Source organism: Falco peregrinus, chromosome 4 (assembly GCF_023634155.1).
Source record: "Falco peregrinus isolate bFalPer1 chromosome 4, bFalPer1.pri, whole genome shotgun sequence".
NCBI classification, from domain to species: Eukaryota; Metazoa; Chordata; class Aves; order Falconiformes; family Falconidae; genus Falco; species Falco peregrinus.
In genome coordinates, this window is record NC_073724.1 from 73,207,257 (window position 1) to 73,234,233 (window position 26,977).

Here is a 26,977-nt window from a genome sequence, read left to right on the forward strand (position 1 = left end):
TATTATTGTTGAAATTATAGTTGGAAATTTACAGAGTTTACAAGAATGAACAGTATATCAGGGCACATTAAACATTAGTAATTAGATGCTGTACATTTTCTGATAGAAAGGAACTGAAAAAAAAAAAAAAATCCAGCGCAAAACAACACTATTTTCTCTTTACCTTCATGAACTTGTATTCTTGATTTGTAAATCCTGATAAGATATAGGTCCTTCAAGATGGTCTTTGTCCTCAGATTCAGACACTAGAACTTATAGTGTCTATAATAAGCTGTTCATAGCCTTTTGGGAACTCTGCAGTTTTGTTTGGTTTATCAGCTGAGCTTTTATTTAATCTTACTTTTATGTGTCATTGGGTATGACCTTAAAAATGTCAACTGATGTTTGCACTGCAGTCTTAACAAAGGCCCTTTAGGACTAAGTTGAACACATCTATCATTTTATTAGGTGAGGGATGATAGTGAATTGGACTGAGTACAAACACACAAAAAATCACTTCAAAATGGGGGGCGGGGGGAAGTCTTTCACCAAGAATATATTTTGATGTAGGAGTTGTCTATATTCATGAGTCATACAGTCATGGTCCTACAAGATAATTATCTTACATATGGATTCTGAGTCAGCACTTTCAGACATATATTTATGCTACCCTGCTCACTCACAGCTGCTCAACTTACTTTTATTTTAAGAATTATGCTTCAAAATAAAACATAAATATACTATGAGTTTTTAGCCACGTTCTTGGGATTTGCATTACATTTCAAGTCAATTTTCACAGAAATACTGCAAAAACTTATCAGATATGGAGTATCAACAAAATGCTGAAATCCTTTGTTTCAGCTGAGATCCTGGCATGTGTTTGATACTTTTATTCTCAAACATTTAGACTTTTGCACAGGTCTTTAAGCTGTATCCATTAGCATACATTAGCATAAATTAGCATAAGAGCATAAGTTAGATTAAGAAATAATGCTATAAGGAAATACATGAGAAAGGAAATAATCATAGATGAGAACTCTTAAAGGTGCTGAATATCCTACAGCTGACATTTAGATGTATTTAAACAAAGAATGATGAAATTGGACTAGTTAGCACTAGTTTGACTTCAGTCTATCAGAATGAAGTGCACTTTCTTGAAATATTTATATTCAGATAGCTTTACATTAATGATTTGATGATAAAAATATGTCTGACATAGAACATTAAGATTTGACATTTGGATTCCAGAGCAGCGGCAAATTAGTTTTATGGTTTTCAAGTATTTTTTACTTGTGACCCTACCAAAATTTTGCATATGAAATGTAAAGCTACATATAGTAATTTACTTTTTTTTTTTATTAGCAGCGGTTATGGACAACATAGTTATACAGATCACAAACTGATTTCTTCAGGATTCTTATTCTCTTTAAATAAGTTCTGCTGCTACATTTCTGACTTCTGCTTATCTTCCCACCTCCCCAGAAACAAATTTCTTCCTTTCCCTTCTCCCAGCTTCATCTGTTCTAGCCACCTGGCTTGCTGTTTTCAGATTTGTTGTTGCTATTATTCTCTAAGATTCAACGAGGAATTCAATGTCTCCAGTAGTGCATCTGTGTTGCTTAAGTGTTTCCTAACAAAGTCATCAGGATTTATACACTCTTACTCTCTCCTGCATAGCTGATGATTTGAACTTTTGGTAGAATAACACTATGATTAACACTATTGAGCAGACACTAATAGATAGCATGGCCTACAAACTCAATAACAGAAGGGGTTGAGTAGGAAGATGTAAGTAGAAATATTATGAGTATTGTGTCTGAGACGAGCTGTAGACAAGATGTCTAGTCAAGAGTGAAACTGGCTAAACTGCGAAAAAAAGAGGAAACAAAGCACTAGCCTGAATTCAGAGTTCTTACTACAAAAATTGGTTACACCCATACTTGCCTAAAACCCTTTACAGCTACCATCTAACTGCAGTCCTGTTCTATACCAGAAAACCTAACTCATTTATCAGTTCTCATTAACTTCTTGTCCAAATACTATTTAGGTTAGAGTTGATAATAGTAAAAAAAATTAGACTTAAGTAGAATGTATTGTCTTGGCAATGGGAGCAAACCACTAAAAATTTAAGTTGCTCCTGAACACCTTTTAGATTTACAGCTGCTCCTTTTTTTAAAGTATTTTCCCTCAGCACTTTGAAGGAACTAGTGAATAACAAGCAGGACACCGTAGTTTTCACGGCAATTTTGCATGGGAAGAGCCAGAAGAAGATGTTCTGTGAATGACTCCTAGAAGCAAATAAACTTGGTGAATTTTGAATTTGGACAGTTAATGAATGTTATTTCGGTTGTGGTATTGCATTTTAGGTCAATGTGTGAGTCAGCCAAGACCTGCTAAGTTGTTACTTCTGGATGTGAAAAGGATTGGCTTGTCAAGGCGATCCCAATGACAAAGCAGAGCTTCCTTTGTCCTGAGAGGATAAAAAAGCAGCTGCTGAGCAACCATGAGAGAAAGTGTAGTAAACGATTAGTTTGTATTTGTAATGGATATCTCTAAGAGTTTAAATTAACTTCTCCCTGCAGTCTTTCCTACACTTTTAGGTACATCTGAACCTGAGGTATAATTAATCAGCAAGACCAGGCCTTGGTTTTTTGTTAACTTATTGAAGAGGTACTATAGAGTAAGAGAACAGGAAATCTTCAGGGGTGGAAGAAGGAGGTGCTGGGAGTAGTAAATCTGGTAACTATTCAAAGTGACTGCTGAGTTTGTGATACTAAAGATGACCAAATAAGGCTATTTGATGTGGAAGAGCAGAACTAATTGTCCTAACCCATGCTGGTGATGATAAAGTAGAGAAACATAATAGGAACATTTCAGGGGTGAAATTCAGATTGCTAGGGGTTCTCCCCAGCAGGGAGTCCAGTTCTCATGGCAACAGCTTTTGTAACGCTGCCAGATACGTATGCAAGACCTGAAAAAAAGCTGTACAGGAAAGATGAGTTTCACATTAACTAGACTGCAGCCAATCTGCTGGTAATCAGAATAGAAATATCATGGAGGAGTATTTTCAGTAAAAGCAGAGAGAAAGCCAAGACGCATGGAAGAGTACCTTGATTTGATATAGTCAAAATCTTTTCACAGACAGAAAGGAAGCATATATACAGAACAACTGTAAGTCCAGCTACAAAGCCCTGCCTGTGTCCCTGGGGCCTCTGGGACCACAGCACCAGACCCCTCAGTGCAGGGCAGTGGGTGTTGTTCCTGAGCCTTGGGGCATGGACTCACTAGAACAATTGATTAAGAGGTTGGAAAAAAATATAGGATTTTATGGTGATTTTTCATAATACAGAAGGGTAGATAGAGACATCCCTCAGAGTGGCTGGTATGACCAATTTTATTCACTATCTTGATTAACTGTCTGAAAGAAAGCACATGGGGTAACGTCTGTGAGTTTGGAAAAGATACTAAGCTCATTTAAATATTATATTGATGGCTAGGAGGTCTGAGAAGACCTTACAGAACTGTGTCTGTGGTTGAAAAAAGAGTTGTGTAAAAAAAGTAATCAAATGGTAGTAAAAGAGTTTGCATGTTGCTAAGCACAGAACTGACAGTTAAAACTCAGGACAGAGGCATTAACATAATTTCAGAGATACAAGATACACAGCAAAAGGATGAAAGGCAATGGTCAGAAGTTGCAACAAAATGTATGACAATGCCAATAAAAATTAGAGGAAAATAAATTACCCCAAGGATATTTAAACCCTGGAAGAAATTACCTGGAGACGTTGTGAAATCTTCATCCTTGGAGACAGTCAAATTTTGACCAGGCTCAGCTGTGAGCAGCTTGCTTTGAATAGGTCCAGCTCGGGGGAAGGGAAGACTTGCGGAAAGATAACTCCTGGAGATTCCTTATAGCCAATATTATCCTTTGATTTGATTGTTTGAAGAAAGATGTAGCTGAGTGTTATGAAATCATGAAAGCAGTGGACACAGTGATCGCAGAATTGTTATTCAACAAATTTCAATACACTAGAAATAGGAATCACTTATTAAATCAGTTGACAGATCCACTTAAAACAGAAGAAAAAAAGAACTCTTCTGGGGGTACAGTGAGTTGTCAGCATCTAGAGTCCTTTGCCAGGAGGAATATTTTGTTCAGGTTGATGGCTTCTTCTTCCTTGCTATAGGAACAAGTTGGGACCACTGTGACTTACCTGCCCTAAATGAACCTGCTTTAGCAAGGGGGTTGGATTAGCTGATCTGCAAAAGTCCCTTCCAACCCCAGCCATTCTGTCATTCTGATTCTGTGTCAGGTTTGCCAACATCTTTTCACACCTCATTGGTCTGCAGGTCCATTTTATATCGTAATTTACTGTATGTGCTACCACCTTTTACATATGTTAGGTACTAGTTATGTTTTTCTTTGTTACCACTTCCATCCACCTCTGAGTCAGTACATCTTTAACTGACTATGGATGAGTTGTTCATCGCTGCGGCATCTCCAGTGCCAGGCCTATGCTGTATCTCTTATGACCCCATGTGCTCTTCTACACCACATCCTGAATACAGAGAACACCACCTCTGAAGGCCTCTGTCATCATATCAGGCCTGTCTTTCTCTACACTCCATCACTAGAAGTTATAACCCAACATGCTAGGGTTAGAAATATCTCATTCTGCATAGAATAAGTGCTTCTTTCTGCTTTCTATATAAAGTGGTAATTGTACGGTACAAAGATGAACAGAAGTAAAACCAATTGGCCTTAGAAACCTGATCAATTGATAATTTTCAACAGAAAATTCAACAGAAATTGGTAACATAATTAAACCAAGTAAAACAAAGCAGCAGGGAGATCAAAAAAGGTTCCAACAGAGCAGGCTTGATAAGCCCCAATCCTGAAGCCTTGCAGCAACAGTAAAAAGCTCATGGCCTGCAACTAGCAACAGCAATACTGTAATACAGTGCTAAAACATTACACCAAGGGGCTTCTGATTAAACTCAAACATAAAAAGAGAGCATAGAAGAAGTAAGGTCAAGTTATCTTGGATGAAAACAGGGACACTGTCAGAGCATGTACGGACAGTGAGAGAAAAGGATTAATAAAATGGGCTTGTAGTAAGGTGCATGTCGGTCTCTTTTCCCAAGTAGCAACTGATAAAACAAGAGGAAACAGCCTCAAGTGGAACCAGGGGAAGTTTAGATTGGATATTAGGAAAAAAATTCTTCACCAAAAGAGTTATCAAGCACTGGAACAGGCAGCCCAGGGAAGTGGTTCAGTCACCATGCCTGGAAGTATTATAAAGGCATGCAGATGTGGCACATAGGGACATGGTTTAGTGGTGGACTTGGCAGTGTTAGGTTTACAGTTGGACTTGATGATCTTCAGGGTCTTTTCCACCCTAAATGACTATGTAATTCTATGACTCTATGATCAGCAAAAAAACCCCAAAAAGTAGGGAAATCTTGGGTCCACTGATAAGGACCATCAAGTCCAACCCTCTGCTTCTTGCAGGACTACCTGAAACTAAATCATATGACTAAAAGTGTTGTCCAGATGCTCCTTGAACTCTGACAGGCTCAGTGCCATGATCACTTCCCTGGGGAGCCTGTTCCAGTGACTGACCACCTTCTCAGTGAAGAACCCTTCCTAATGTCCAGTCTGGACTTCTCCTGAGACTGCTTCATTGCATTTCCTCATGTCTTGTTGCTGGTCACTAGAAAGAGGAGATCAGCATCTCCTCCTCCACGGCCTCTCTCGATGAAGTTGTAGGCTGAGATGGGGTTACTACTGAGCCTTCTCTTCTCCAAGCTGAACAAGCCAAGTGACCTCAGCTACTTCTCCTAAGTCTTGGCCCTGAGAACTTCCACCATCTTGGTGATTCTCCTTTGGACAGAATCTGATAGTTTGATGTCCTTCTTATATCGAGATTCCCAAAACTTCACACAGTATTCGAGGTGGGGCTGCACCAGTGCAGGGTACAGTGGGATAATAACCTCCCCTGACTGGCTAGTTATGCTGTACTTGATGCACCCCAGAACATGATTGGCCCTTTTGGCTTCCAGGGCACACTGTTGACTCATATTCAATTTGCCATCAACCCAAACCCCCAGATCTCTTTCTGCAGGGCTGCTGATCCTCCAATTTGTACATATAACCAGGATTTCCCTATCCCAGGTGCAGAATCCAGCACTTTCTCTTGTTAAATTTCATATGGCTGTTGATTGCCCACCTCTCCAGTCTATCCAGATGTCTCTATGAGGCCTCTCTACCCTTGATGGAGCTCACAGATCCTCCTAATTTAGTATCGTCGGCAAACTTATGTAATGTACATTTACTTTCTGCATCCAGATCATTTATAAAAACATTGAAGAGCACTGGCCCTGAAATTGAGCCCTGGGGAATCCCACCGGTAACTCGCTGCCAGCCTTGTGTAACCCCATTTACTACAAATTTCAGCTTGACCCATCAGCCACTTGTTCAGCCAATGTATTATGGACTTGCCTACCTGTGTGCTGGACATTTTGTCCAGAAGCACACTATGAGAGACAGTATCAAAAGCTTTGCTAAAATCCAAGAACATCACATGTACTGGTTTTCCTTGGTCAACTAGATGGATCACTTTGTCATAAAAGGCAATTAAATTAATTGAGCAGGACTTTCCCCTTGTGAACCCATGTTGACTAAGACCAATGACTGCCTTGTCTCTCAAGTGTTTTTCTGTTACCCAGAATAACTGTCTCCATAGTTTTACCAGGTACTGTAGTCCTCCCACATTGCCTGTTGTCATGGTTTAACCCCAGGTGATAACTTAAGTACCACACAGACACTCTCTTACTCTACTCTAACCCAGAGGGCTGGGGAGGAGAATTGGAAAGGAATGTAAAACTCGAGGATTGAGACAAGACCAATTCAACAAGTAAAGCAAAAGCTACACACAAAAGCAGAGCAAAACAAGGAATTCATTCACTGTTTTCCATCAGTAGGCAGGTGTTCAGCCATTCCCAGGAAAGCCGGGCTCCATCGCATGTAATGGTTACATGGAAAGACAAACAACATAATGCTAAATGTCCCCCTCTTCCTTCTTCTTCCCCCAGTTTATATACTCAGCATGATGTCCCATGGTATAGCATATCCCTTTGGTTACTTCAGCTCAGCTGTCCTGGCTGTGTCCCCTCTCAATTTCCCATGCCCCTCCAGCCCTCTTTCTGGCAGGGCCCAAGAAACTGAATCAGAAGTCCTTGATTTAGTATAAACATCACCCAGCAACAACCAAACCCATCAGTGTGCTATCAACACTGTTCTCACACCAAATCTAAAATACAGCACTGCGCCAGCTACTACGAGGAAAATTAACTCTATCCCAGATGAAACCAGGACACCTGTCCTTGCTTCCATTGACCATACACTTTCCTTTTCTGCAGTTCTAGAAGATCCCTGCTCATCCCTGACTCTTGATCATCTTTGAAAAGTCACGGTGATTAGAAGAGGTTCCTGAGGACTGGAAGAAGACAATTGTCACGATTATCTCCAAGAAAGAAAAGAAGGAAGATCCAAACAACTTCAGACTGCTCAGTCTTACCTTAATTTCTGAGAACATGATGGAACAAATTGTCCTGGAAACTATTTCCAAGGAAATGAAGGACAAGAAGATGACCAGGAGTTATCAGCATTAATTTACTAATTAGAAATCATGCTTAACCAATGAGATAGCCTTCTATGATGAGTTGATTGGCTCTGTGCGTGAGGGAACAGCATTCAGTGTTATTTATCTTCATTTTATTATGGCTTGCCATACATCCTATTAGACTGATGAAGTACAGACCCAATAAGTGGACAGTGAGCAGGAATGAAAACTTAGCTGACCCATCCTTGCTCAGGCAGGTTGGACCAGATGACCTCCAGAGGACCCCTCTGACCTCAGAAATTCTGTCATTCGTAATAACCAGAAAATATGAATGTATCATGGTGTTGTATGTTGACACAGGGAAATTTAGGGTGAGGTAACCTCAAGAACAGAACTAGGCCACTCTGTGACATAAAATTGAAGGTCTGAATGACATGGGTAGCGCAGTTCATTATTATTTTTGTTCTCTGTCACACACACATACACATGGTCTATAGATAACATACAACAGTAAAAGTGTCTTGGCCCAGCTGTAACTGGCACCAGAGTCCTGGAAAATCTGGACACTTTTTCCAGCCGGTTAAGATGTCCAAACACTGGGTGACATGCAACAGTTTCACTGCTGGCTCAGCCTTCAGTGTGGTGTCAGTTGTCTGTGGATGTGTGTGGGTTGTGTGTATGTCTGGAGCCAATTTTAACGATTTATTGCTTTGCAATTTAAATAGTTGGTATAAGCTGCCCATGATAACTGCACAAGTTAGAATTTGTTTTGATTTTCTATTTTTTTCAGTTGATAGTCATTTGAGGTCTCATTAAGATCAAAGACAGGGACAAGGTTCACATGAGCTTTTACCTTAGGGAAGTACCTTCCTTTATTTCATTTCCAATGAACTGTAGAAACACTTGTCTAATGGCTATGCTGTCACGTGTAATTCATGCACACTGCAAAAATACTTCTGAGACAGTAACTTGAATAGAATTGCTATGAATGTATTTGAAGTTCAGTATGATTAGGCTGGAAAATTACTGCATCATCAGTCTTGGGACTGCAGTATTACTACTGTTAATATACTAATTCAATCCAGGACTGAAAAAGGTTGTTTCAGACGTCATGGAACGTAGCAGCATACACAAATTTAATGTGTTAGCAGAAACTGAAAAAAAAAACCCCAAAACACTTCTCGTATCAAAGGATCCATTTTATATTCTTTTGATGTAACTATTGTGGTATAACTGGGCACATATTGTACAGCTTCTACAGTTATTTGTGATACTTGTTACATGATGGCAGAAATAGTGCCTTCTATTCAAAAATATTGGGCTTTTATCTGTAGTACCATAGGGATGTGGCGATGTGGAAGATCACGTGTTGTGATGGAAACATAGGAACTAAGTAGAAAACCGCCCAAGAAGGGGCTGGCTCTGTTACTAGTATATAAGTACCTGTGTCTTTCAATAAACTGCCATTTTACCTTCCTCTCCATGAAAGTCTGAGAGCTGATGGTTCCTCAGGTGCTGTGCTGAGGTTTGGACACGTCATGAGCTACAACAAGTGGTGACCCTGACGTGATCCTGGGAGGCAGCGCGCTGGATGACACTGGACCTCCGGAGGGGTGATGAAGCTGGAAAAAGATGTTGATGTTGATTTCGTGGTACAGGTATTGAAAAAATGGGTGAAGGAGGCGGGGGGAAAAATGCTTATGGGAAGATATAACAGAAATCATCCTATAGATGAAGGGCAGAGGGTTGATTGTTAACCCACAAGATATTATGTGTTGTGAACTGTGGGCAAAAATTTGAACAAGAAATTTGGGAATCTGAGAAAACGGGCATGACGGCGTGGGGTTCAACCTGGGGTAAGATATGTTGTGCTATGAACGGAAAACATGAAGGGGTTCAAATATGGGCTGCGGCGGGAGTATCTATATTTGGTGCAGAGCATCCTCAGCTCCCGGGAATAAATCAGGAAACACAGGTGGGCACTTCATTAGCAGCGGACTCTAAACCTCCTAGTCCTCCTAGTCCACCGGGTAATTTACCGGACAGCCCACCATCAGAAAGAAAGGCGGAATGCTATCCGGTAGAAGATAAGAATGCAAAGTGGTATCAAAAGAACTTATACTCAACAGATGACCTGGCAAATTTACTGCGGAGATTAAAAGTTGAGGAACAAGAACCGCAGGAAAGGGATAAGGCAAAAGAAAGTGGTGTGCGGGTGGCTATTAGGCAAGGCGAAGACAGATTGCGTAGAAAAGACAAAGCAGGGAACAACACCCAAACATGGTGCTGGCAAGAACAGCCGCTGAGTTATTCGGATGTGGCAACCCCCCCTTCATCTAGTTCAGACGAAAAGGAGGATTCAAAAAACTGTGATAAAACAGCCAGCAATGAACTACCTGATGCAGACTGGTTGCCTAGATATATCAGCCCAACGGGGGGAGGAAATTGTAGAATTGTACAGAACAGAGACAGTGGGTTGTTTTGACATTGATGATGTGCAGTTTTGGCCTTGCTTTGATGATGTGCAGCTGAGATCCTGCAGCAAAGAGTTAAATAACTTTGGGGGAGTATGAGAAGAAACTAGGATGAGACAGAAACAAAGGAGGAATGTGAACTCACCCCTAGAAGATAAGGAAACAGCATGAACAGTAGAGAGTAGCCTATAGTGAACAGCACTAAGGAAAGCATATGAATTTGACTGATCACTCAAACTATTCATAAGCAGCTTACTGAGTTGAGAAAAAATGTACAGGCCATAAAGATTGAGAATGGGTTAACGGACTGGCTACAGAGTTTAGGAATTACTGGATGGTTAAAAGATTTGTTTCTGCACAGGACAACGGTATTAATTGCCACTGTAATCTTTTTAATTATATTGATCTGTGTGTGGAATTGCTTTATGAGAATTATGAACAAAATAATAAAAGGGGTCTGGATCGCTCAAAAACAAAAAGGGGGATTTGTGGAATGGCTGGAAGACAACGGACATATTATGAGCAATCCAGACCAAGTAACTTTGTTGTAATAGCAGGTGGAGCAGGCCGAAACTGTAACAAGCTGCAAGTGTTGTGAAGGTCATATGCAAGGCCAAGGGAGACAAAGAAACTGTATTCGCAGAGAGATAAGAGAGCTGGACAGAAAGATGAGAAAAAACAGGATGCCTGCACAAGGGGGGAGCAGTGTGTGGGCACCACACCGGGACCAATCATAGGGAAGATGGAAGCATGTGAACGAGTAGTTCTAACCTATCACCTTTTAAATAACAAAGCCTGCGTAGTGTGTGTATTTTTAGCTGGGGGTATAAATTGGTGTGAGTCTATTAATAAAGTGGTACTAACTCAAAAAAAAAAAAAAAAAAAAAAAAAAAAAAAAAAAAGGGGGAATTAAGGGAATGACCCCAGAGGCACAATTAGGGAAAACATGTTATGTTTTGAACTTTCTGAATATCTCTGCTGACCATGCGGTGCCTCCCATTGTGCGACATTTTCTGTCAATTGCTGACAAGTAGCAAAAACATGAAGGTGTCTTAGTACGCATGAAAGACCCTTGTACTGGGCATTGGTCAGGACCACATGAATTGTTAACTTGGGGAAGAGGTTATGCTTGTGTTCTACAGATGAAGGTCTGCGATGGATGCCTGCTCGCTGTGTGCGGCCTGAGCTTAGCGTGCCGGATCATCGGAGCGCTGCTGCCGCCAGTCAACCCAACAACTAATGTGTGGCCTCCTTACTGAACCAGTCCTTGTTTGGTGTGCCCTTCCTTGAAACTGACTTGCAGACATTGTTGGAAAAAAGTGAATGTATGCGGAGAATGAAGAATCTTACTGAAAGTCTTGATATTTTCGATAATTGATTACCTCTGTATAATGTTAACCCAAAAGAAGTTGATATTGTTTGCACTTTGAATGTTGATAGTTGTCTTTATGTAGACGCTAATGTAGTGGAAAGCTATGATGGGACCATGACACCCACATAAGTCAACACATGAACATGCTGATAAGCATAATGCATTTAAATGCAATATAGCTTTGGATGAAGCATGTAATGATGTAGTTGGTTTATGGAACTGATGGAAATGTATTGCAGCGGTTCTTCTCTTATCCAGAGTAACAGCAGGGAAAGCATTAAAGAATTAAATCACCTTGTTTCTTAGGCAGTTAAGAATGTGAGTCAAATTTGCCACCATTATATACAAACAGAGCAACAACAAAACTTGTTGTTGGCTCAAGAACATGGCTGTGAGGATTTTGATGGTATGTGCTGCATGGATTTTAGGCTCCCATTGCAGCAACATGTTACCAAAATCTGAGAAAATGTCAGCCATTTTGGCATCCATTCACTCAATTGGCAGTATTGTTTGTTTGCTATTGCCTTGGTTGCCGTCATGTTTGAAGGGCCCTGCAGAACATGACAAACTTGGTACTAGCTGTTCAAAAAACAAAAAGGGGGAATTCTTGGGGTCTGCAGCGGGTCTGCAGACAAGTTAGTTGACTTCAAAGAGCTTAGAAAAAACTACAGGGATATCATTTTCAAAAGCTCGAGAAATTGTGGCAATGTGTTCACACTGTCAAACATCACCACTCTGGCAAATGGGAGTCAACCCACAGGGACTGGCTCCATCAGCGGTTTGGCAAACAGATGTTACAGTCTATGAACCTTTTAAACCTAATTCTAATCTGTTTGTAACTATTGATACCTATAGTGGTGTCTTAGTTGTTACAGCTAAAAGGAGAGCCCGTGCGAAAGAAACGATAACACATTGGCAGACAGCTATGACGTGGCTAGGAAAGCCAGGTAACATCAAAACGGACAACGGGCCAAATTTTGTGGCCCAATCTGTAAAAGAATGGGCAAATGGTTGGACTATCACTATCACACATGGTATCCCCTATAACACAACAGGTCAGGCGATTGTAGAGCGTGCTCACCATACATTGAAAGAATCTTTAAATCGCATCATAGAAAAGAAAACACATGTCCCTTTAGATCAACAAGATATCATCTTAATGAAAGCGCTGTATCTCTGGAATCAATTTGATAGGCATGGCAGAGATTGTACACCCATGAGAAAACACTATAATCTTCCCATGACTGATGTAAAAGCAAAAGTGTTAGTACGTTTTCCGGGAACAGATACATGGTTGCCTGGGTGGTCACTTGTAGTTTTTGTTTGGGGATATGCAGCTGTATCTCATCCTGATGAACCAGAAGTTAGGTGGGTCCCTGCAAAATGTATCAAACCTGACCTTAACCGCGATAATAATGCGTGACTTAAGATTCTTTTACAGGGAAAAGGAGGGATCCGAAGTTTTCGGCACTGCTACTGGTTTGGTGTCCTTGGTCAAGGGTGATAGCCTGTACAACTGGACACTGATACAACTTCAAGAATTGCGAATACTACAATCTATAGTGACTCCGGGTGCTTCCTCCTTCAATGTCACGGTCTGTCAGCTGACGGGCCTAGATCTACTGGACGGTTGGTGAGCCCCGAATTGCGCTAGTAACATAACAGATGGGACACTGGGGGTAGGAATACATATTGGTGCCCAAGTTCAAATCCCGGTAGAAGTTACTGTAATTCCCCTGGTTATTTTTATTGTGCCTACTGGGGCTGCAAAACTATTGCCACAGCGTGGACCGCGAGTCAACATGATAGATTTCTTATGGTAACGTGGGGTCCCTTTGGCTGTAAGACCCCTTCTAAAACTGACGGTGGGACGGTATGGCACCGTGGGACTTGTAAGTACCTCTGGATGAACGTCACTAACCCGTCTGATCCAGCTTGGTTTATTGGCAAAACTTGGGGAGTAATGCTTTGGACATCAGGTACTGATAGGGGCACCCTTATTAAAATCGTAAAAGAATCCCCACGGTACACCCCTCAGCCTTAACCCCTATGCCCCAACGTAGTAATCTCAGAGCTTCTACCCCCACAGATCCGCACCCCTGACACAACTCCCGAAGCTACTAAAGGTACAATTTGTGTCCCTCAAAGGACTCACACCGATAGCCCTGACCCTTATCCCCTTTGGTCCATGATGCAGATGATATATTTACCCCTGTTGGCTCTGCTATGACATCAAACCCCCGTTTTATGAAGGTATTGCTTGGAATGGAACCTATAATTCCTTTACAGAGGATAACCCTGGTTCATGTAAGTGGGAGACGTCTAATATCGGCCTCATGATGTCAGCGATCATGGGGGGGAACCTGTCTAGGCCGGGTGAAAAGGAGCTGGGTCTCGTTGTGTGCTTATAACATCTCAACAGTCCTTTAGTGGAAACATCAAATGGGTTATTCCCGGAGAAGGACGGTGGTGAATTTGTTCCAGGAAGGGCCTTGTACCGTGTGTATCACTTGAACCTTTTAATAACATCACTGATTTTTGTACCCAAGTCTTAGTTATGCCAAGGATTCTGTATCATCCCTCGGAGGACATATATGCACACTGGGAAAAACAACCATCACCTGTCCAGGTCAAAAGGGAGCTAATAACGGCCACAACGGTCGCAACCCTCATGGCACTTGTAGTCACTGGAATGGCGACTGGCGTCACCTCCCTAGTTCAACAACGGAATGGCTGGACCTCCTTGCACACAGCAGTTGATGAGGATTTAAAAAAACTTGAACGATCTATCTCGGCCCTAGAGAAATCCCTATCCTTGTCATCAGAGGTGGTCGTACAGAATAGGCGGGGCCTAGACCTTCTTTTCTTACAACAAGGAGGCCTCTGTGCAGTCCTGCAGGAAGAGTGCTGTTTTATGCGGACCACACGGGCATAGTTAGAGATTCACTAGCGAAATTGTGTGAGGGTTTGTTACAGCGTAAACGAGAACGTGAGGCACAGCAAGCATGGTACGAATCCTGGTTTAACCAATCACCCTGGCTAACCACTTTATTATCTAGTCTTTCTGGTCCTTTTCTTATTCTGATGTTGCTTTTAACTTTTGGACCTTGCATTTTTAATAGACTAGTAGCATTTGTTAGTCTCGCTCAGACACAGTAGAGGCATGGTATGTTTTGTTGGCTCACATGACTGACCATCGTCACCAATGCACTTAATGTTGTATCTTTGTTAGCATGGAAGGGGGGAATTGTAGTAGTATGGAAGGGGGGAATTGTAGTACCATAGGGATGTGGTGATGCGGAAGATCACGTGTGGTGATGGAAACGTAGGAATTAAGCAGAAAACCGCCCAAGAAGGGGCTGGCTCTGTTACTAGTATATAAGTGCCTGTTTCTTTCAATAAACTGCCATTTACCTTCCTCTCCATGAGAGCCTGAGTGCTGATGGTCCCTCAGGTGCTGCGCTGAGGTTTGGACACGTCATGAGCTACAACATTTATGCTGAGTTCTTGTAATAGGCATGTGCCCAGAGGGAGAACCTGGCCCTTTCAAAACTTCTAGCAAAATTAAAGAATAAAGCAGTTGGGTTCTTGCCTTAGTGCCACTGCCTCTGACATAAAAAAAGAATATTCATTTACCTGTTGTGAGCTTATGACCATGGTCAAACCAATCAGAAAAAATGAACTATAAAACTTCAGAGACAGAATTATTTGATAATACAAATAAAGATGTTTGGCTTAAAATCAGTTCTGGATTTCTTCCATATGTTTCTTGTATTCATATAATCATATAATCATAAAATCATTTATAGTGGAAAAGACCTTTGAGATCATGAAGTCCAACCATTAACCTAGGACTGCCAAGTCCATCACTAAACCATGTCCTTAAGCACTGCATGTATTAATGTATCGTTGCATAATAAAAACAACCATTTACAGCCAATTACGACTCCCTCTGTATTACAATATAAGACCTACTGAAAAGTTCTTCATTTTTACCTCTCCAGATACTCCATGCATGAACTCATGGATCCTTGTAATAAGAAGGCCTGCTCTTGTGCTTATTATCTTTCCATGTCCAAGGGTCTAAATGGATCTGTGGCTATCTGTTTAGAGTAACTTTGTGAGGACAGCAGAATAGTAGTTAAAAGTTTTCAGGAAATAAGGAGGCAACAAAGAGATAATGACTCAGATAACCCTAAGCATAATTGTTAGAGTTTATGCTTTCAATTGTACATAATATAAGAATGTACCTATTATCAGAATACAGCTATCTTTATTTAGTTATTATCATTGTTTAAGTATTCCGTAATATTATATGAGATGGAATATTACATTAACTTTCATTATTCTGATGTAAATCATTAGTATTTCCAGAACCTAACCCCCCATGTTATCATAAAGACTCATTTATGAAGTAATTTACTTTTGAAAACTTTTTGGCCATATCTAGGTCTTATATGTAGATAATTTTCCAGGTAAATCTGACATTTCTGAAACGTATGCTGACTGCAGATGAGACGTAGTAGAAAATGTCCTTTAATTAGAGAAAGTTTCTTTTTTTTTTTTTCCCATTGGATTTTTACTTGGTTATCAAACATACATATCCTATCTCTTTGTTTCTTATTTTGGGCCTGCTCTGACAATAATTAGCTAGGCAAACCATCTCAGCTTTGCCCCATGCAACTTAGATGTTTGAGAGTTCAGAAATTTGGTTTACAGATTGTGTGCTTGATTTCAAACTCTGATTTATTGATTTACTTTATTTTCAGACTATTATTATTACTATTATTATTATTATGGAAAATAATCCATGAACTAAGATAACTGCATAAACAGGAAGAAAATTAACCTATCTAACAGCAGCAGGGATAGTAATTGCTCTCTGCTTTGCAGATGATTTCTCATTTGATAAGCTTCCATCACTGCAAGCCCTAAGTATTATCCCAAAGCTAGAATTCCAATCACCAAATTCACCTCTGATCATACAAAAAGAAAGTATCTTTGTGTATCTTGTTGTATCTCTTCATGACAGTTTTAAATTTTACATGGTCATTGCAACACCTACTTTTACAATTTAACTGCATTTCTTAAGGCCTATATTCTTCCTTCACTTTATTTCTTGAAATTCTTCACATACTGTGAATGCCTCTGGCATTGACCCAGGAGCATCATTTGACCTCAAGCCCAGGATCCTGGTTCCTGCCTAAGACATATAGGCAAGCATGTGTCCAGCCCTGTTTCTTGACAGGCATTCATTGCTAACCATCACTTGGGACTTGTCTCTTGATGACTAGGCTGGTGACAGAACGTGCTACTGCCACAGGATCTGCTCTGCTTGCCTGGTTGGGATGCTATGGGACTGTTTTCTTGTTGAGATGATGTTGTCATCTTTGTATTGATGTCACCTTTGGCTCTTGGCTTGTCTTCACTTGCAGAAGACACCCTTCCAATTTCCTTGCATTTCCTGTTCTCCAGTGATTATATATCTAAAATTTGAGAGCAATGAATTCAGGCCTAGGACCTCATGTAACTGTGCTGCTGAGTAACATCTCCGCACGCTGTTGAGAGACAGCTGTGTTTCATTTTGGCAGATGATAATTGCTATTCACACCTACATTATCTCTTACAAATCAATTTACCTAAACATGAATCTCTGAGAGGTTATGAAACTGCAGCTCATTTAGAATGTTGCATAACATCATAACAAAACAAGCTGCTAAAAATATTTTAGATCTTTCTCTTTGAATTCCCAAAGTCCACAGATGTAGAAGCTTCAAGAAAAATTATTCTGGAACAATTTAGGAGGAGAGGGACTTTCACTTCCCAGCTTCCATCAATTCCAGTTTTCTACTCCATGTTATTCCCCATGTCTCCTTCATCCTTAATCCAAGCGTCTCCCTGTTTAGCATCCAGTCTGCTCCTAGCTTAGTCTCTATTTTCTATCTAGTGTGCTGGTTTAACCTACAGCTTTCTGTCAGACCATTCCTGACTAATCTAATTTAATAACTTCCTAAACAGAGAAAAATCAGTGTTTTTAAAGTAAGACTTATTGCCCAAGTTGTATCTTCGTTTCTGACCAGACATATTCTTATGTCCAGTCACAGCATGTTATATTGTACTATATCACACCTAGAGGCATATTAGCGAGTATGTAAACAACAGGTAGAGGGATGTGATTATTCCCCTCTATTTGCACTTGTGACACTACACTGGAGTACTGTGTACAGTTTTGGGCTCCCCAGTGCAGAAAAGACACTGACATACTCTGATCTAGCAGAGGGCCACCAAGGTTGGTGAGAGCTGGAGCCCATGACAGAAGTTGAGAGAACTGGGGTTTTTTTTCTATCTTTAGAAGACAGTGGGGGTTTTATTATTTTTGGGGTTTTATTTCTGCAGCTACCTAACAGTATAGTACAGTGATGACAGAGCCAGACTTTTCTCCAAGGTGGACAGTAGACAGATAAGAGGCAATGGACACAAATTCAAAAATTCTAGGAAATTCTGACTCACTGTACAGAAAAAAATTTTCAGCTTGAGGGTGGTCAGGCACTGGAACAAGTTGTCAGAGGAGTGGAATCTCTGTCCCTGGAGGTTGTTAAAATTCAAGTAGAAGGACTTGATGTTATTAGAGAATATTAGAGAAGACCTTGATGCTACTGGAGAATAAAGCGATATTTAGTATTATATCAGCTCACAGGAAGCAGCCCATAAAGAAACACATAGTTAAAACTATAGATTGTTTTTCTTTTTTTCTTTTTTATTTTATCTTTTCCACTCAGTTGATTTCATGGGGGTTGTTGTTAGGGGTTTTATATTTCACAAAAAAACCAGACTGATCCTTCTAAATAATAGCGGGTTTTTTTGTGTTTTATTAAATGCCACCACTCACACTCTGTTTATCCAAAACCTGATTACAGAAATAAAGAAAAGCTTTTATAGTCAAAGGTGAAGTTCAGATTTACCTATGCTTAACTTGGCAGATTAATTACTTTAAAAAATGTATCATTTGGAATTTACACCTAGAATGTCAGAGAACAAAAAAGCAAGGGGTAAACCCAATTTTAATGGCATGTAAGGTGATGTAAAATATAGGAAAGAAAGGCTTTTCTTTCCCCACATGACCATTTCAGGTGGTTATGACAAAAAAAATCCCAAACCCAAGACCTACACAACCAACCAAAAACTTCATGTAGTAAGTGAAGCTGAAACACTTTCAGGATTTAATTTCAAGAGACTATGTAAAAATTAGTCCCCACTTACTGGAAAACCTGAAAAAGTGTCCTTGGATAATTATTTTCTGTTATAAAAGCCTTTATATCTCACTCATAAGTAAACAAATTGCATCAGCATTTCTAGGAAGGTAATGATTGTAAACATTTAAATTTAACAGCAATTGAACCTGACCTTAGTTTGGTAAATTAATGATAGTGATAATGCATAACTTTTATGGGAGCACTTGCTATAGCAACAGTAGACACTAATGTAATACCAGAGTAAATATGTGGTCCCACTAACTCAGCTTTTATTCTCTGTTCTTGGATGTCAGAGGTAATATATCTTCTTTGAAAACTGGTAGAAGAAAAGAAATATTTGCTACTTCTACCAAAAATGAGAGGTCTTTTCCTAAATTTCAGCAATGGCTACTAGTAGTTAACCACTACTAACTGGTAAGAACCAGACCACATTTTCATATCTTAATGCTTAAAATCATCTTGTGCAGCTCACAATGAGGACTGAAAAAAACTGAAGTTTTTGTTTGTACCTTTGGTTGCACCTGTTGGTCTCACTGACTACATAGTAAGACTGCAGAAAAAGTAAACCCCATTTTTAGCTGTCTTATAAAGTACTTGGAGAATGTATGAATCCACAGTGCAAAATGTGCTATTAAATGCATAAAATATTTGGAAATTCTGAATTTAATTGTGTGCCGAAATAGAAAAAGCACTGTGGAATACCTGACATTGGCAACAGTCAGTCTGTATTAGCCATTCCATGGTTCAAAATCATGTCTACTACCTGTAAGTAAATGTCAGTTATTTCAATAGCATGACACTAGCAATCTTTAGCTGTAAGAAACATGTGAAGTAGAGATACAAAAGCAGAAAAAAGGTTACAGTTAATGAAAGTGCACCTGCTTTATGTAAAACACATTATTCATAATGTTCCAGGAGGTGTTCTGTTTTCAGACCAGCAATTGTATCATGCTGCAACAGGCATAAAGGCATGCACACAAAGACATTTTAGCAAAACTCTAGAAGGCTTTTTTAAGATCCATGTCCTGCCATTAACTGGATACTAATTTATGTATTACGTATCTTGGCAGAGAACAGAGGTGCTACTCCAAGGCTGCCATAGTGTCGTGGTTTAATGCCGGCTGGTAATTGAGGTGCCACGCAGCTGCTCACTCACTCACCCCTCACCCAGAGGGATGGGGAGGAGAACCAGAAAGGAATGTAAATCTCAAGGGTTGAGATAAGAACAATTTAATAATTTAATTAAAATAAAGATTAAAGAGCAATAATAATAATAACAATAACAGTTATTATGAAAAGGAGGGAGAGGGGAAGAGGAATGAAATCCTAAGGGAAGGGAGGAAAGAAAACAAGTGATGCACAACACAACTGCTCACTATCTGCTGACTGATGCCAGGCCAGTCCCTGAGCAACGATCTGCAGGCCCTGGCCAACAGCCCCCCCTCCCCCCTCCAAATTTATATACTCAGCAAGATGCTTGATGGTATGGAATATCCCTTTGGCTAGTTTGGGTCACTTGTCCTGGCTGTGTCCCCTCCCAATGTCCCGTGCCCCTCCAGCCCTCTTGTTGGCAGGGCCCAGGAAACCACAAAGTCCTGGATTTAGTATAAACATCACCCAGCAACAACTAAAACCATCAGTGTGCTGTCAGCATTGTTCTCACACCAAATCTAAAACACAGCACTGCACCAGCTACTGAGAAGAAAATTAACTCTACCCCAGCCAAAACCAGGACACATAGCTATGGACTCATCAAACTAACATACAGCTAGTACTCTGCTCTGCAGTGTATTTAGTGAGGGTGTTTGATGTTTGACAAAAAGCATTATTATTGGGATCCTTAGATGCACTGTAAGGGTTTATCTAGTGCAGAGTGCTCATCTGCTAAAAGGCCTTCAATGTTTTGTTGAAACAAAAATTATATTTAACTTTTATTTATTTTTCTAGTAGGTGTTATTCCCATGTAGGCAGTTAATTCCCATGTTAAATGTAAATTAGGAAGCAGCTATCAGCTAGACTTGGGAAGTTTGCTACTTTCCTGGTTTGAGTTTTGATTTGTTTTATTTGGGTTTTTTTGTTTATTTGGTTGGTTGGTTGGTTAGGTAGTGTGTGTGTTTTTGGTCTTTTTTTCCTTTCTGAATCTCCCTTACTATAACTTAAGTCTATTACTTCTACAGACTACTTACAAGAAGAGACTTAAGAAACAATTTATCCCCCTCACCTTCACAGCAACCTTTCATCTTACATAAATACTATTAATATACCTCTTCTCCTTTGTAGAATAAACAGATGCAATGCTTCAACCCTTCTTTATACCATTTTATTATGCTATTACCTCATGTTGTTAGAAAGAGATAATACTCTTTTCCAGTTCTTCAATATAACAGGTTCCGGAAATATCAGGAAATTCTATGACCTCCTTTTTTCCCCCTAATACTAATTTCCTTCTACTATACATGCCACTTTAACTCTAGTTCTTCCTGCTACTGCCAATCTTTACAACCAAAATAAGTAAATTAAAAATTGTGAATAAATAAAAAGGAGCGACATTAAGATTAGTGCTTGACAGTCCAATATTCATTCTGGGAGAGCTCTTTATAGCTTCTTTGCAGCTTATTTTGGCTTATACATGTTGCACTTAAACAATATCTACACATTACTTGACAGTATATAGTAGTGCAGAAGTCAAGGAGCTGTCTCAGGTTTGTGTGAGAGAAACTGCAATGTTACTCATGGAGTGGTAGACTTTGTTTTTCTTGCCTTAACATAGGGTATATACTTAATTGAATACAGTTGCATCTATTCCTGTGAGAAACATGAGTAAGGTAATATTCAGCACTAGGGAAGGTGACAAGGATCGATACATGATGTTTGAAGCTTTATAAAGAACTGCATTCTTAATCCTCTCATCCATCTCAAGCACTGAGGTAAATGAAACAATGAAGTTAAAAAGTTTTTTTAAATTATTTTTAAGCCAGTTTTGCAAATTTGATTTCTTTACTTGCATTTTTATATATTTCATAGAGTATATGAAGGCATAAACTTCATTCTGCAGCTCTGTTTTAGCAGGAATTATTATTATTTCTTCAAGTCGTTATGATAGGTATCTACAGGTAAGGACATGTGTCAGATAAACCAGAAATTGGATATGAGAACTTGTTTTTTTGGTGTAGGCAGAAAGATATGTAAGCGTTCTGATATGTCCAGTTTGTGTTTTTCTGTGCAACTTAAAGACTCTCCTATTTTCAAGTGAAGGTGACACCATGAGTGATGGAAATTGAGTGGTGAAACGTAATTAGTATCCTTTACTTCCTTTCCTGTGAAGTTAAGTCATAATTTAACCTGCCAACTACTATTTTCTTTTAACACTCAGGATATATGAAATAGCAGTAGCAAATGTAATAGTGGCAGTAAGCTGGTTTGCTCACTGAAAAGCATGGTAAATTGCACAGTACACTCATCATACACATGTCCAATCTGCCAACTGTATAGCTAAATATGGAGGTATTTAGTCATTAAAAACAACAACAACAACAAAAAGCTATATTGGTGTTATTTGACACAGCCTTGTGTGTTCACATTCCAGACAGTAAACTTGAGGCTTCCTTCTACTTTTTCACAACCTGCTATGATACCGCCACCTCTGACTATGTATTGAGTTTATGTAGCAAAGTTCTGGGTGTTGGGCGGCTGCAGGGTTGTCCTCTGTGAGAAAGGGGCATGTGCTGCCAGAAGAGATACAGTTGATTCCAGACAGCTCTGCAATAGAGCCACAAGCCTTAGGAGGAAGGAGAGGCAGAGAGGTGCTCTTAATAGACTGACCACAACCACCTGTTTTCCATCCTCCCTTGTGCTGCTGTGGGTAAGCATGAGGAGTCAGGAAGGAAGGAGTAATGTTGAGCCTGGGAAAAAAGGAGGATGCTTTTATTTTTGGCTTTGTTTCTCACCATCCAACTCTATTTTTAACAGGTAATAAATTAAACTAATTTTCCCTAAGTGTAGTCTGTTTTGCCTGTGATGGTAATTGGCAAGTAAATACCCTGTCTTTATTTTGACCCACAAGATTTTTCATATTATTTCCCACCTACCCCTCTGTTGAGGAGGGGGAGTGAGAGAGCAGCTGGGTTGGGGTCTGTCAGCCAGCCAAGTTCAGCCCACCACACTGTAATAAATACTAATAAATTCAATTTAATATTTATGGTTTTCAGAAATAGCTGTAGCATTTTAAATCATTGTAATGTATATAATCACACTGTTATATTACATTAAATAATGCAACATTGTTATGGCAATTTTTTATGTTTTTTTACTCCTTTCACTGTCTGCACCCTCTTCTAGCCTCTGGTTTATTACTTATAAAACCTTCATGTTTTCCTGTCTGTATATGCTGAAGGCATATACTGGGGGAAAGAGGTGTCATTTACTTTATAACTTCTTTCCATTTGCTTCATAGAAAGTATGGATTTTTTGCTTGTATGAATTCATTATTTTTACAGTAGAGTTTACAATTCTAGGTATCGATTTGCTTGGAAATGTCTCAAATATTTGACAATTATTGTTCATACATTTTATTCATACCTTTTCCCTCTCAAATAATTAACTTCATAGTTTTCAAATTTGTAATGTCTACTTTTGTAATAGATGGCTTTCTCCTTTCACTAAACACTCTGCTAGGTGAGATCTACCACAGTGCTCTCCTGTATTGGATAATGGGCTTTCAAAAGAAGAAGTATTTTTCTGCAACTTAGAAATTCTGGGGGTGTTTTGTATTTGTAATTTGAGTCTCACAGTACATCACAGATTTAAGCACGACACAGTTTATTTTGCTCAGATACCAACTACTGTTTCAGGAACTGATCAGTCTGCTCTTTAATGTGTTTTGGGGACTTACTGACACACACAGTGCTAGCAGTCTCCAAAGAGTAAAGCCTTCCTTGACAACGTGCACTCGCACTCTCCTTGCCCCAACTCAGTTTTATCTGTAAATGCTAGGAGTAACATTCCTGATTTTAATATTCCAGTCATGAGAATCTTCCTAACAGATAGATGTATTTAGACACTTACATAGGAATTTCCATTATTTTGGCTTACCATTCCTGTTTACGTACAGTTAGTTAAATAATGGTTGAAACACAATTTCTGGGTCATAATAAGTGTCTTTTGTTATTAAGGAGAAAGCAAATAACAGCACTTCTCTTTAGATGAAAGCCATTATTCCATTGCTATCCATAGTAAAATTAAAAACTGAATTATAGAATGGGGAAAAAGAATTTCATGTGCTCACTCTAAAGCTTTCCTTTTAGCTATTCTGTTCACAATTCTAGGGATCACTTGACAGCTGACTTCGAGGCTAAGTCTTACTGTTCAGCTGCATCCTTCCTTAGTGATCAAAGAGGTGATGGGCATCTCAGTGACTTTAAACATCTCAGTGAGGACAAACTGAGATGTTCTTCACCTGAAGGATATGCCACAGCAATACATGAGAAGAATAAAAGAGCATTTCATAACTGTGATCTCTGGATTTACATCCCTGGGATTTGAATCTGTCTCTTCTGAATTTTCTGATGCAATGAACTATTATGTATGCTTCTGACTGGTGCTGTTATTGATATGCTAATTGAACAGACACGAACAACCATTTCAAGCCAATCAAGAAGGAATATCAAATCTACTTCCCGGAGGAAATTCATCACATCCTAAGATGGATATATAACATACAGGATTAATAAGCGTCTAGAATTTATGAATTATTCATAGACTTTACAGACATCTAGATTAGAATAGGTTCCTAACTACTAGGTGGCTAAATTTAGGAAGGAAATTTATGTTCCATGGTTGCTAATCACTATCCATCTTTAAAAGAGACCTTCATAAAGGTATTTTTATAAATATAAATGTGAATACGAACCTATACATTTAACTGCTCCCTCCCCTCTTCCTTGCTAGTCATTTGGGGAATTAAAAAAAACACAACACATTTTTTCATATTTATAAAATATTTGTCAAGTGTAGATTAGTAAATCTGCATCATAAAAAATTGACAAAATAAGGATGTTGTCTTTCATATTTGCCAAAAAATAAAAGAACTCTAGAAGTTTTTCAGCTCTATGTATAGCTAAAGGTTTTGTTTCTCTCTAACTGACACATGTTTTGTGCTGATTGACAACTGAAAAAACTAATTTAGAATTTATTTTTTTTTAAATTTCTTTTATGTTCTTTCATATTAGCCGTTCTTCATTGGCTTATCTTCAATGCTTAGCATTGTTTGTAGTAAAAGGTGGGAATAATGAAATTTCAATAAAAATCGTACTGATGTTACTCTTATTACTGTTAAATGTTGGATGTTATTACATTTCATATGAAATGTTCAGTTTAATGTATGGTGATTGACAAGTATTAACTGTAACATTGCTGTAGTCACTGGAAAGATTAGAATGTGATTCAAATTGGAGATATTTTGCCATGCTATTTTTTCTATGACTTTACTCATGTTTGAAAAAGTTATCATATTTGTAAATTAATACATTTTATGTATTTTAATCATCATACATTATTTATTGAGACAGCTGTCAAGATTAACACATTTAGAATGTCACCTTCAAGGTGCTGTTGGTTTTGGCTGGAGGTAGCTGTTGTGACAGCAAGGGAAGACTGCTAGGAGCTTCCCACCAGTCTTTTTTTGCTTTTATCAGATTTTTTCGCTTATACTTTTTAATCTACTTTGGTGCCTGAATGCCAAAGATTAACCCATAAGTAGGATTATCAGAAGTAAGCAATAATTTGAGAGGGTGATTCTATTTTGCAGTATCTTATTTGTCATACATGGTAGAGGTTTGATTTTTTTGTAGTGGGATGATTTTTAAACTTTTAAAATCAGTAATCATTAAAGTGTCTCAAGTGGTGGTACCACAAACTAAGTAGAGCAAAATATTAAGGTGCTTGAATGTCTTAGCTATCTTCTTGTTCCTCAAGGTCTTCAGAACAATTCTTACAAGCAATGAATTCAGAATCCAAACATGCATCAGAGGGCTAAAGATGTGCAGCTTCCTAAACTGCCATAAAAACAAGCTTTCTAAACTAGGACTCACCTTAAAATAAGATTTACTTGAACATGTTTATCTCCTAAGCATGTAATAGTGCTTTCTTAGAATACAATTGTTAGATTTTTATTAAAAATTATCAAGTCTAGAACCTCCTTCAGAATTTCTAGTCAAAAACTTGGACAACTTAGAGTATTTCATATACCTCCAGTAAAATGCTAAAAGAAATGCAAACAGTTTAAATGCAACCAATTATTTTAAACAGCATAAATTAAAGATGTGGAGAAAGAAAATAAATTATTAAGAAAAATATAAGAAGCAGAGCAATTTTGAAGAATGTCCAATATTGAACAGTAAATGCACATATTTGTGTAGATATAATATCACAATAATTCTGACTGAAACATATATACTTCCCATTTATTATAAGCATGAAAGTAATTGTTTCAGGAAAAGAACTATTTTAAAATATGACAAAAAACTTACATTGTCTGTTTTCTTACTTTCATGTTTCCTTATTGTGTTTGTTTGAGGTCACGTAGTTAACAATGGTTTCTGAATAAATAAAAAAGATTTAACATCAACGTTTCACTGGAATAAAGAATACTTCCTCTACTATGTTTGACTTGAAAAACTCATTTTGGCAATTAATGTAGAATTTATATACTTCATTTTTTAAAATATTTTATTTCTTTTTCATTCTTTAAGACATATATGAATCAAATATTTCTAGGAAATGAGTGTGTGTATATATATATACCATATATATGTATATATGAATCACAAATATACATGCATTATGTGTTTTATATATACATAATATTACGGGGGTTTCAGTGGGGGCTTGCTTGGTTTTTTGTGTTTGGTGTTTTGGTTTTTCTTTTCCTGTGTTTCATACTGAAAAGTCTATTAGAAGGGATTTGAATAACAGCAATAATAATGAAGGATAGGACACTGAAATACTTCCCTTCCATCCTTCATTTTTGTTAATGAATTAAACAAATAAATAAAAGAAGCTGTGCATGTTTCTGCTATGCCCGGTGCTGATCCATATTCTGCTCTAAATAAATGAAGACAGTAGCTTTCCTATAAATGCAGAGCTGGATTTATAAAGTTGAAAGGTAGTTAATTTTGTGAATGACATACTGAAGAAAGTGTTGTGTGCCATTATTGTATGACTTCAATCCTACAGTGATTTATGCTTTTTGTTTCTGAAAGGGGATCTTTCCTTATC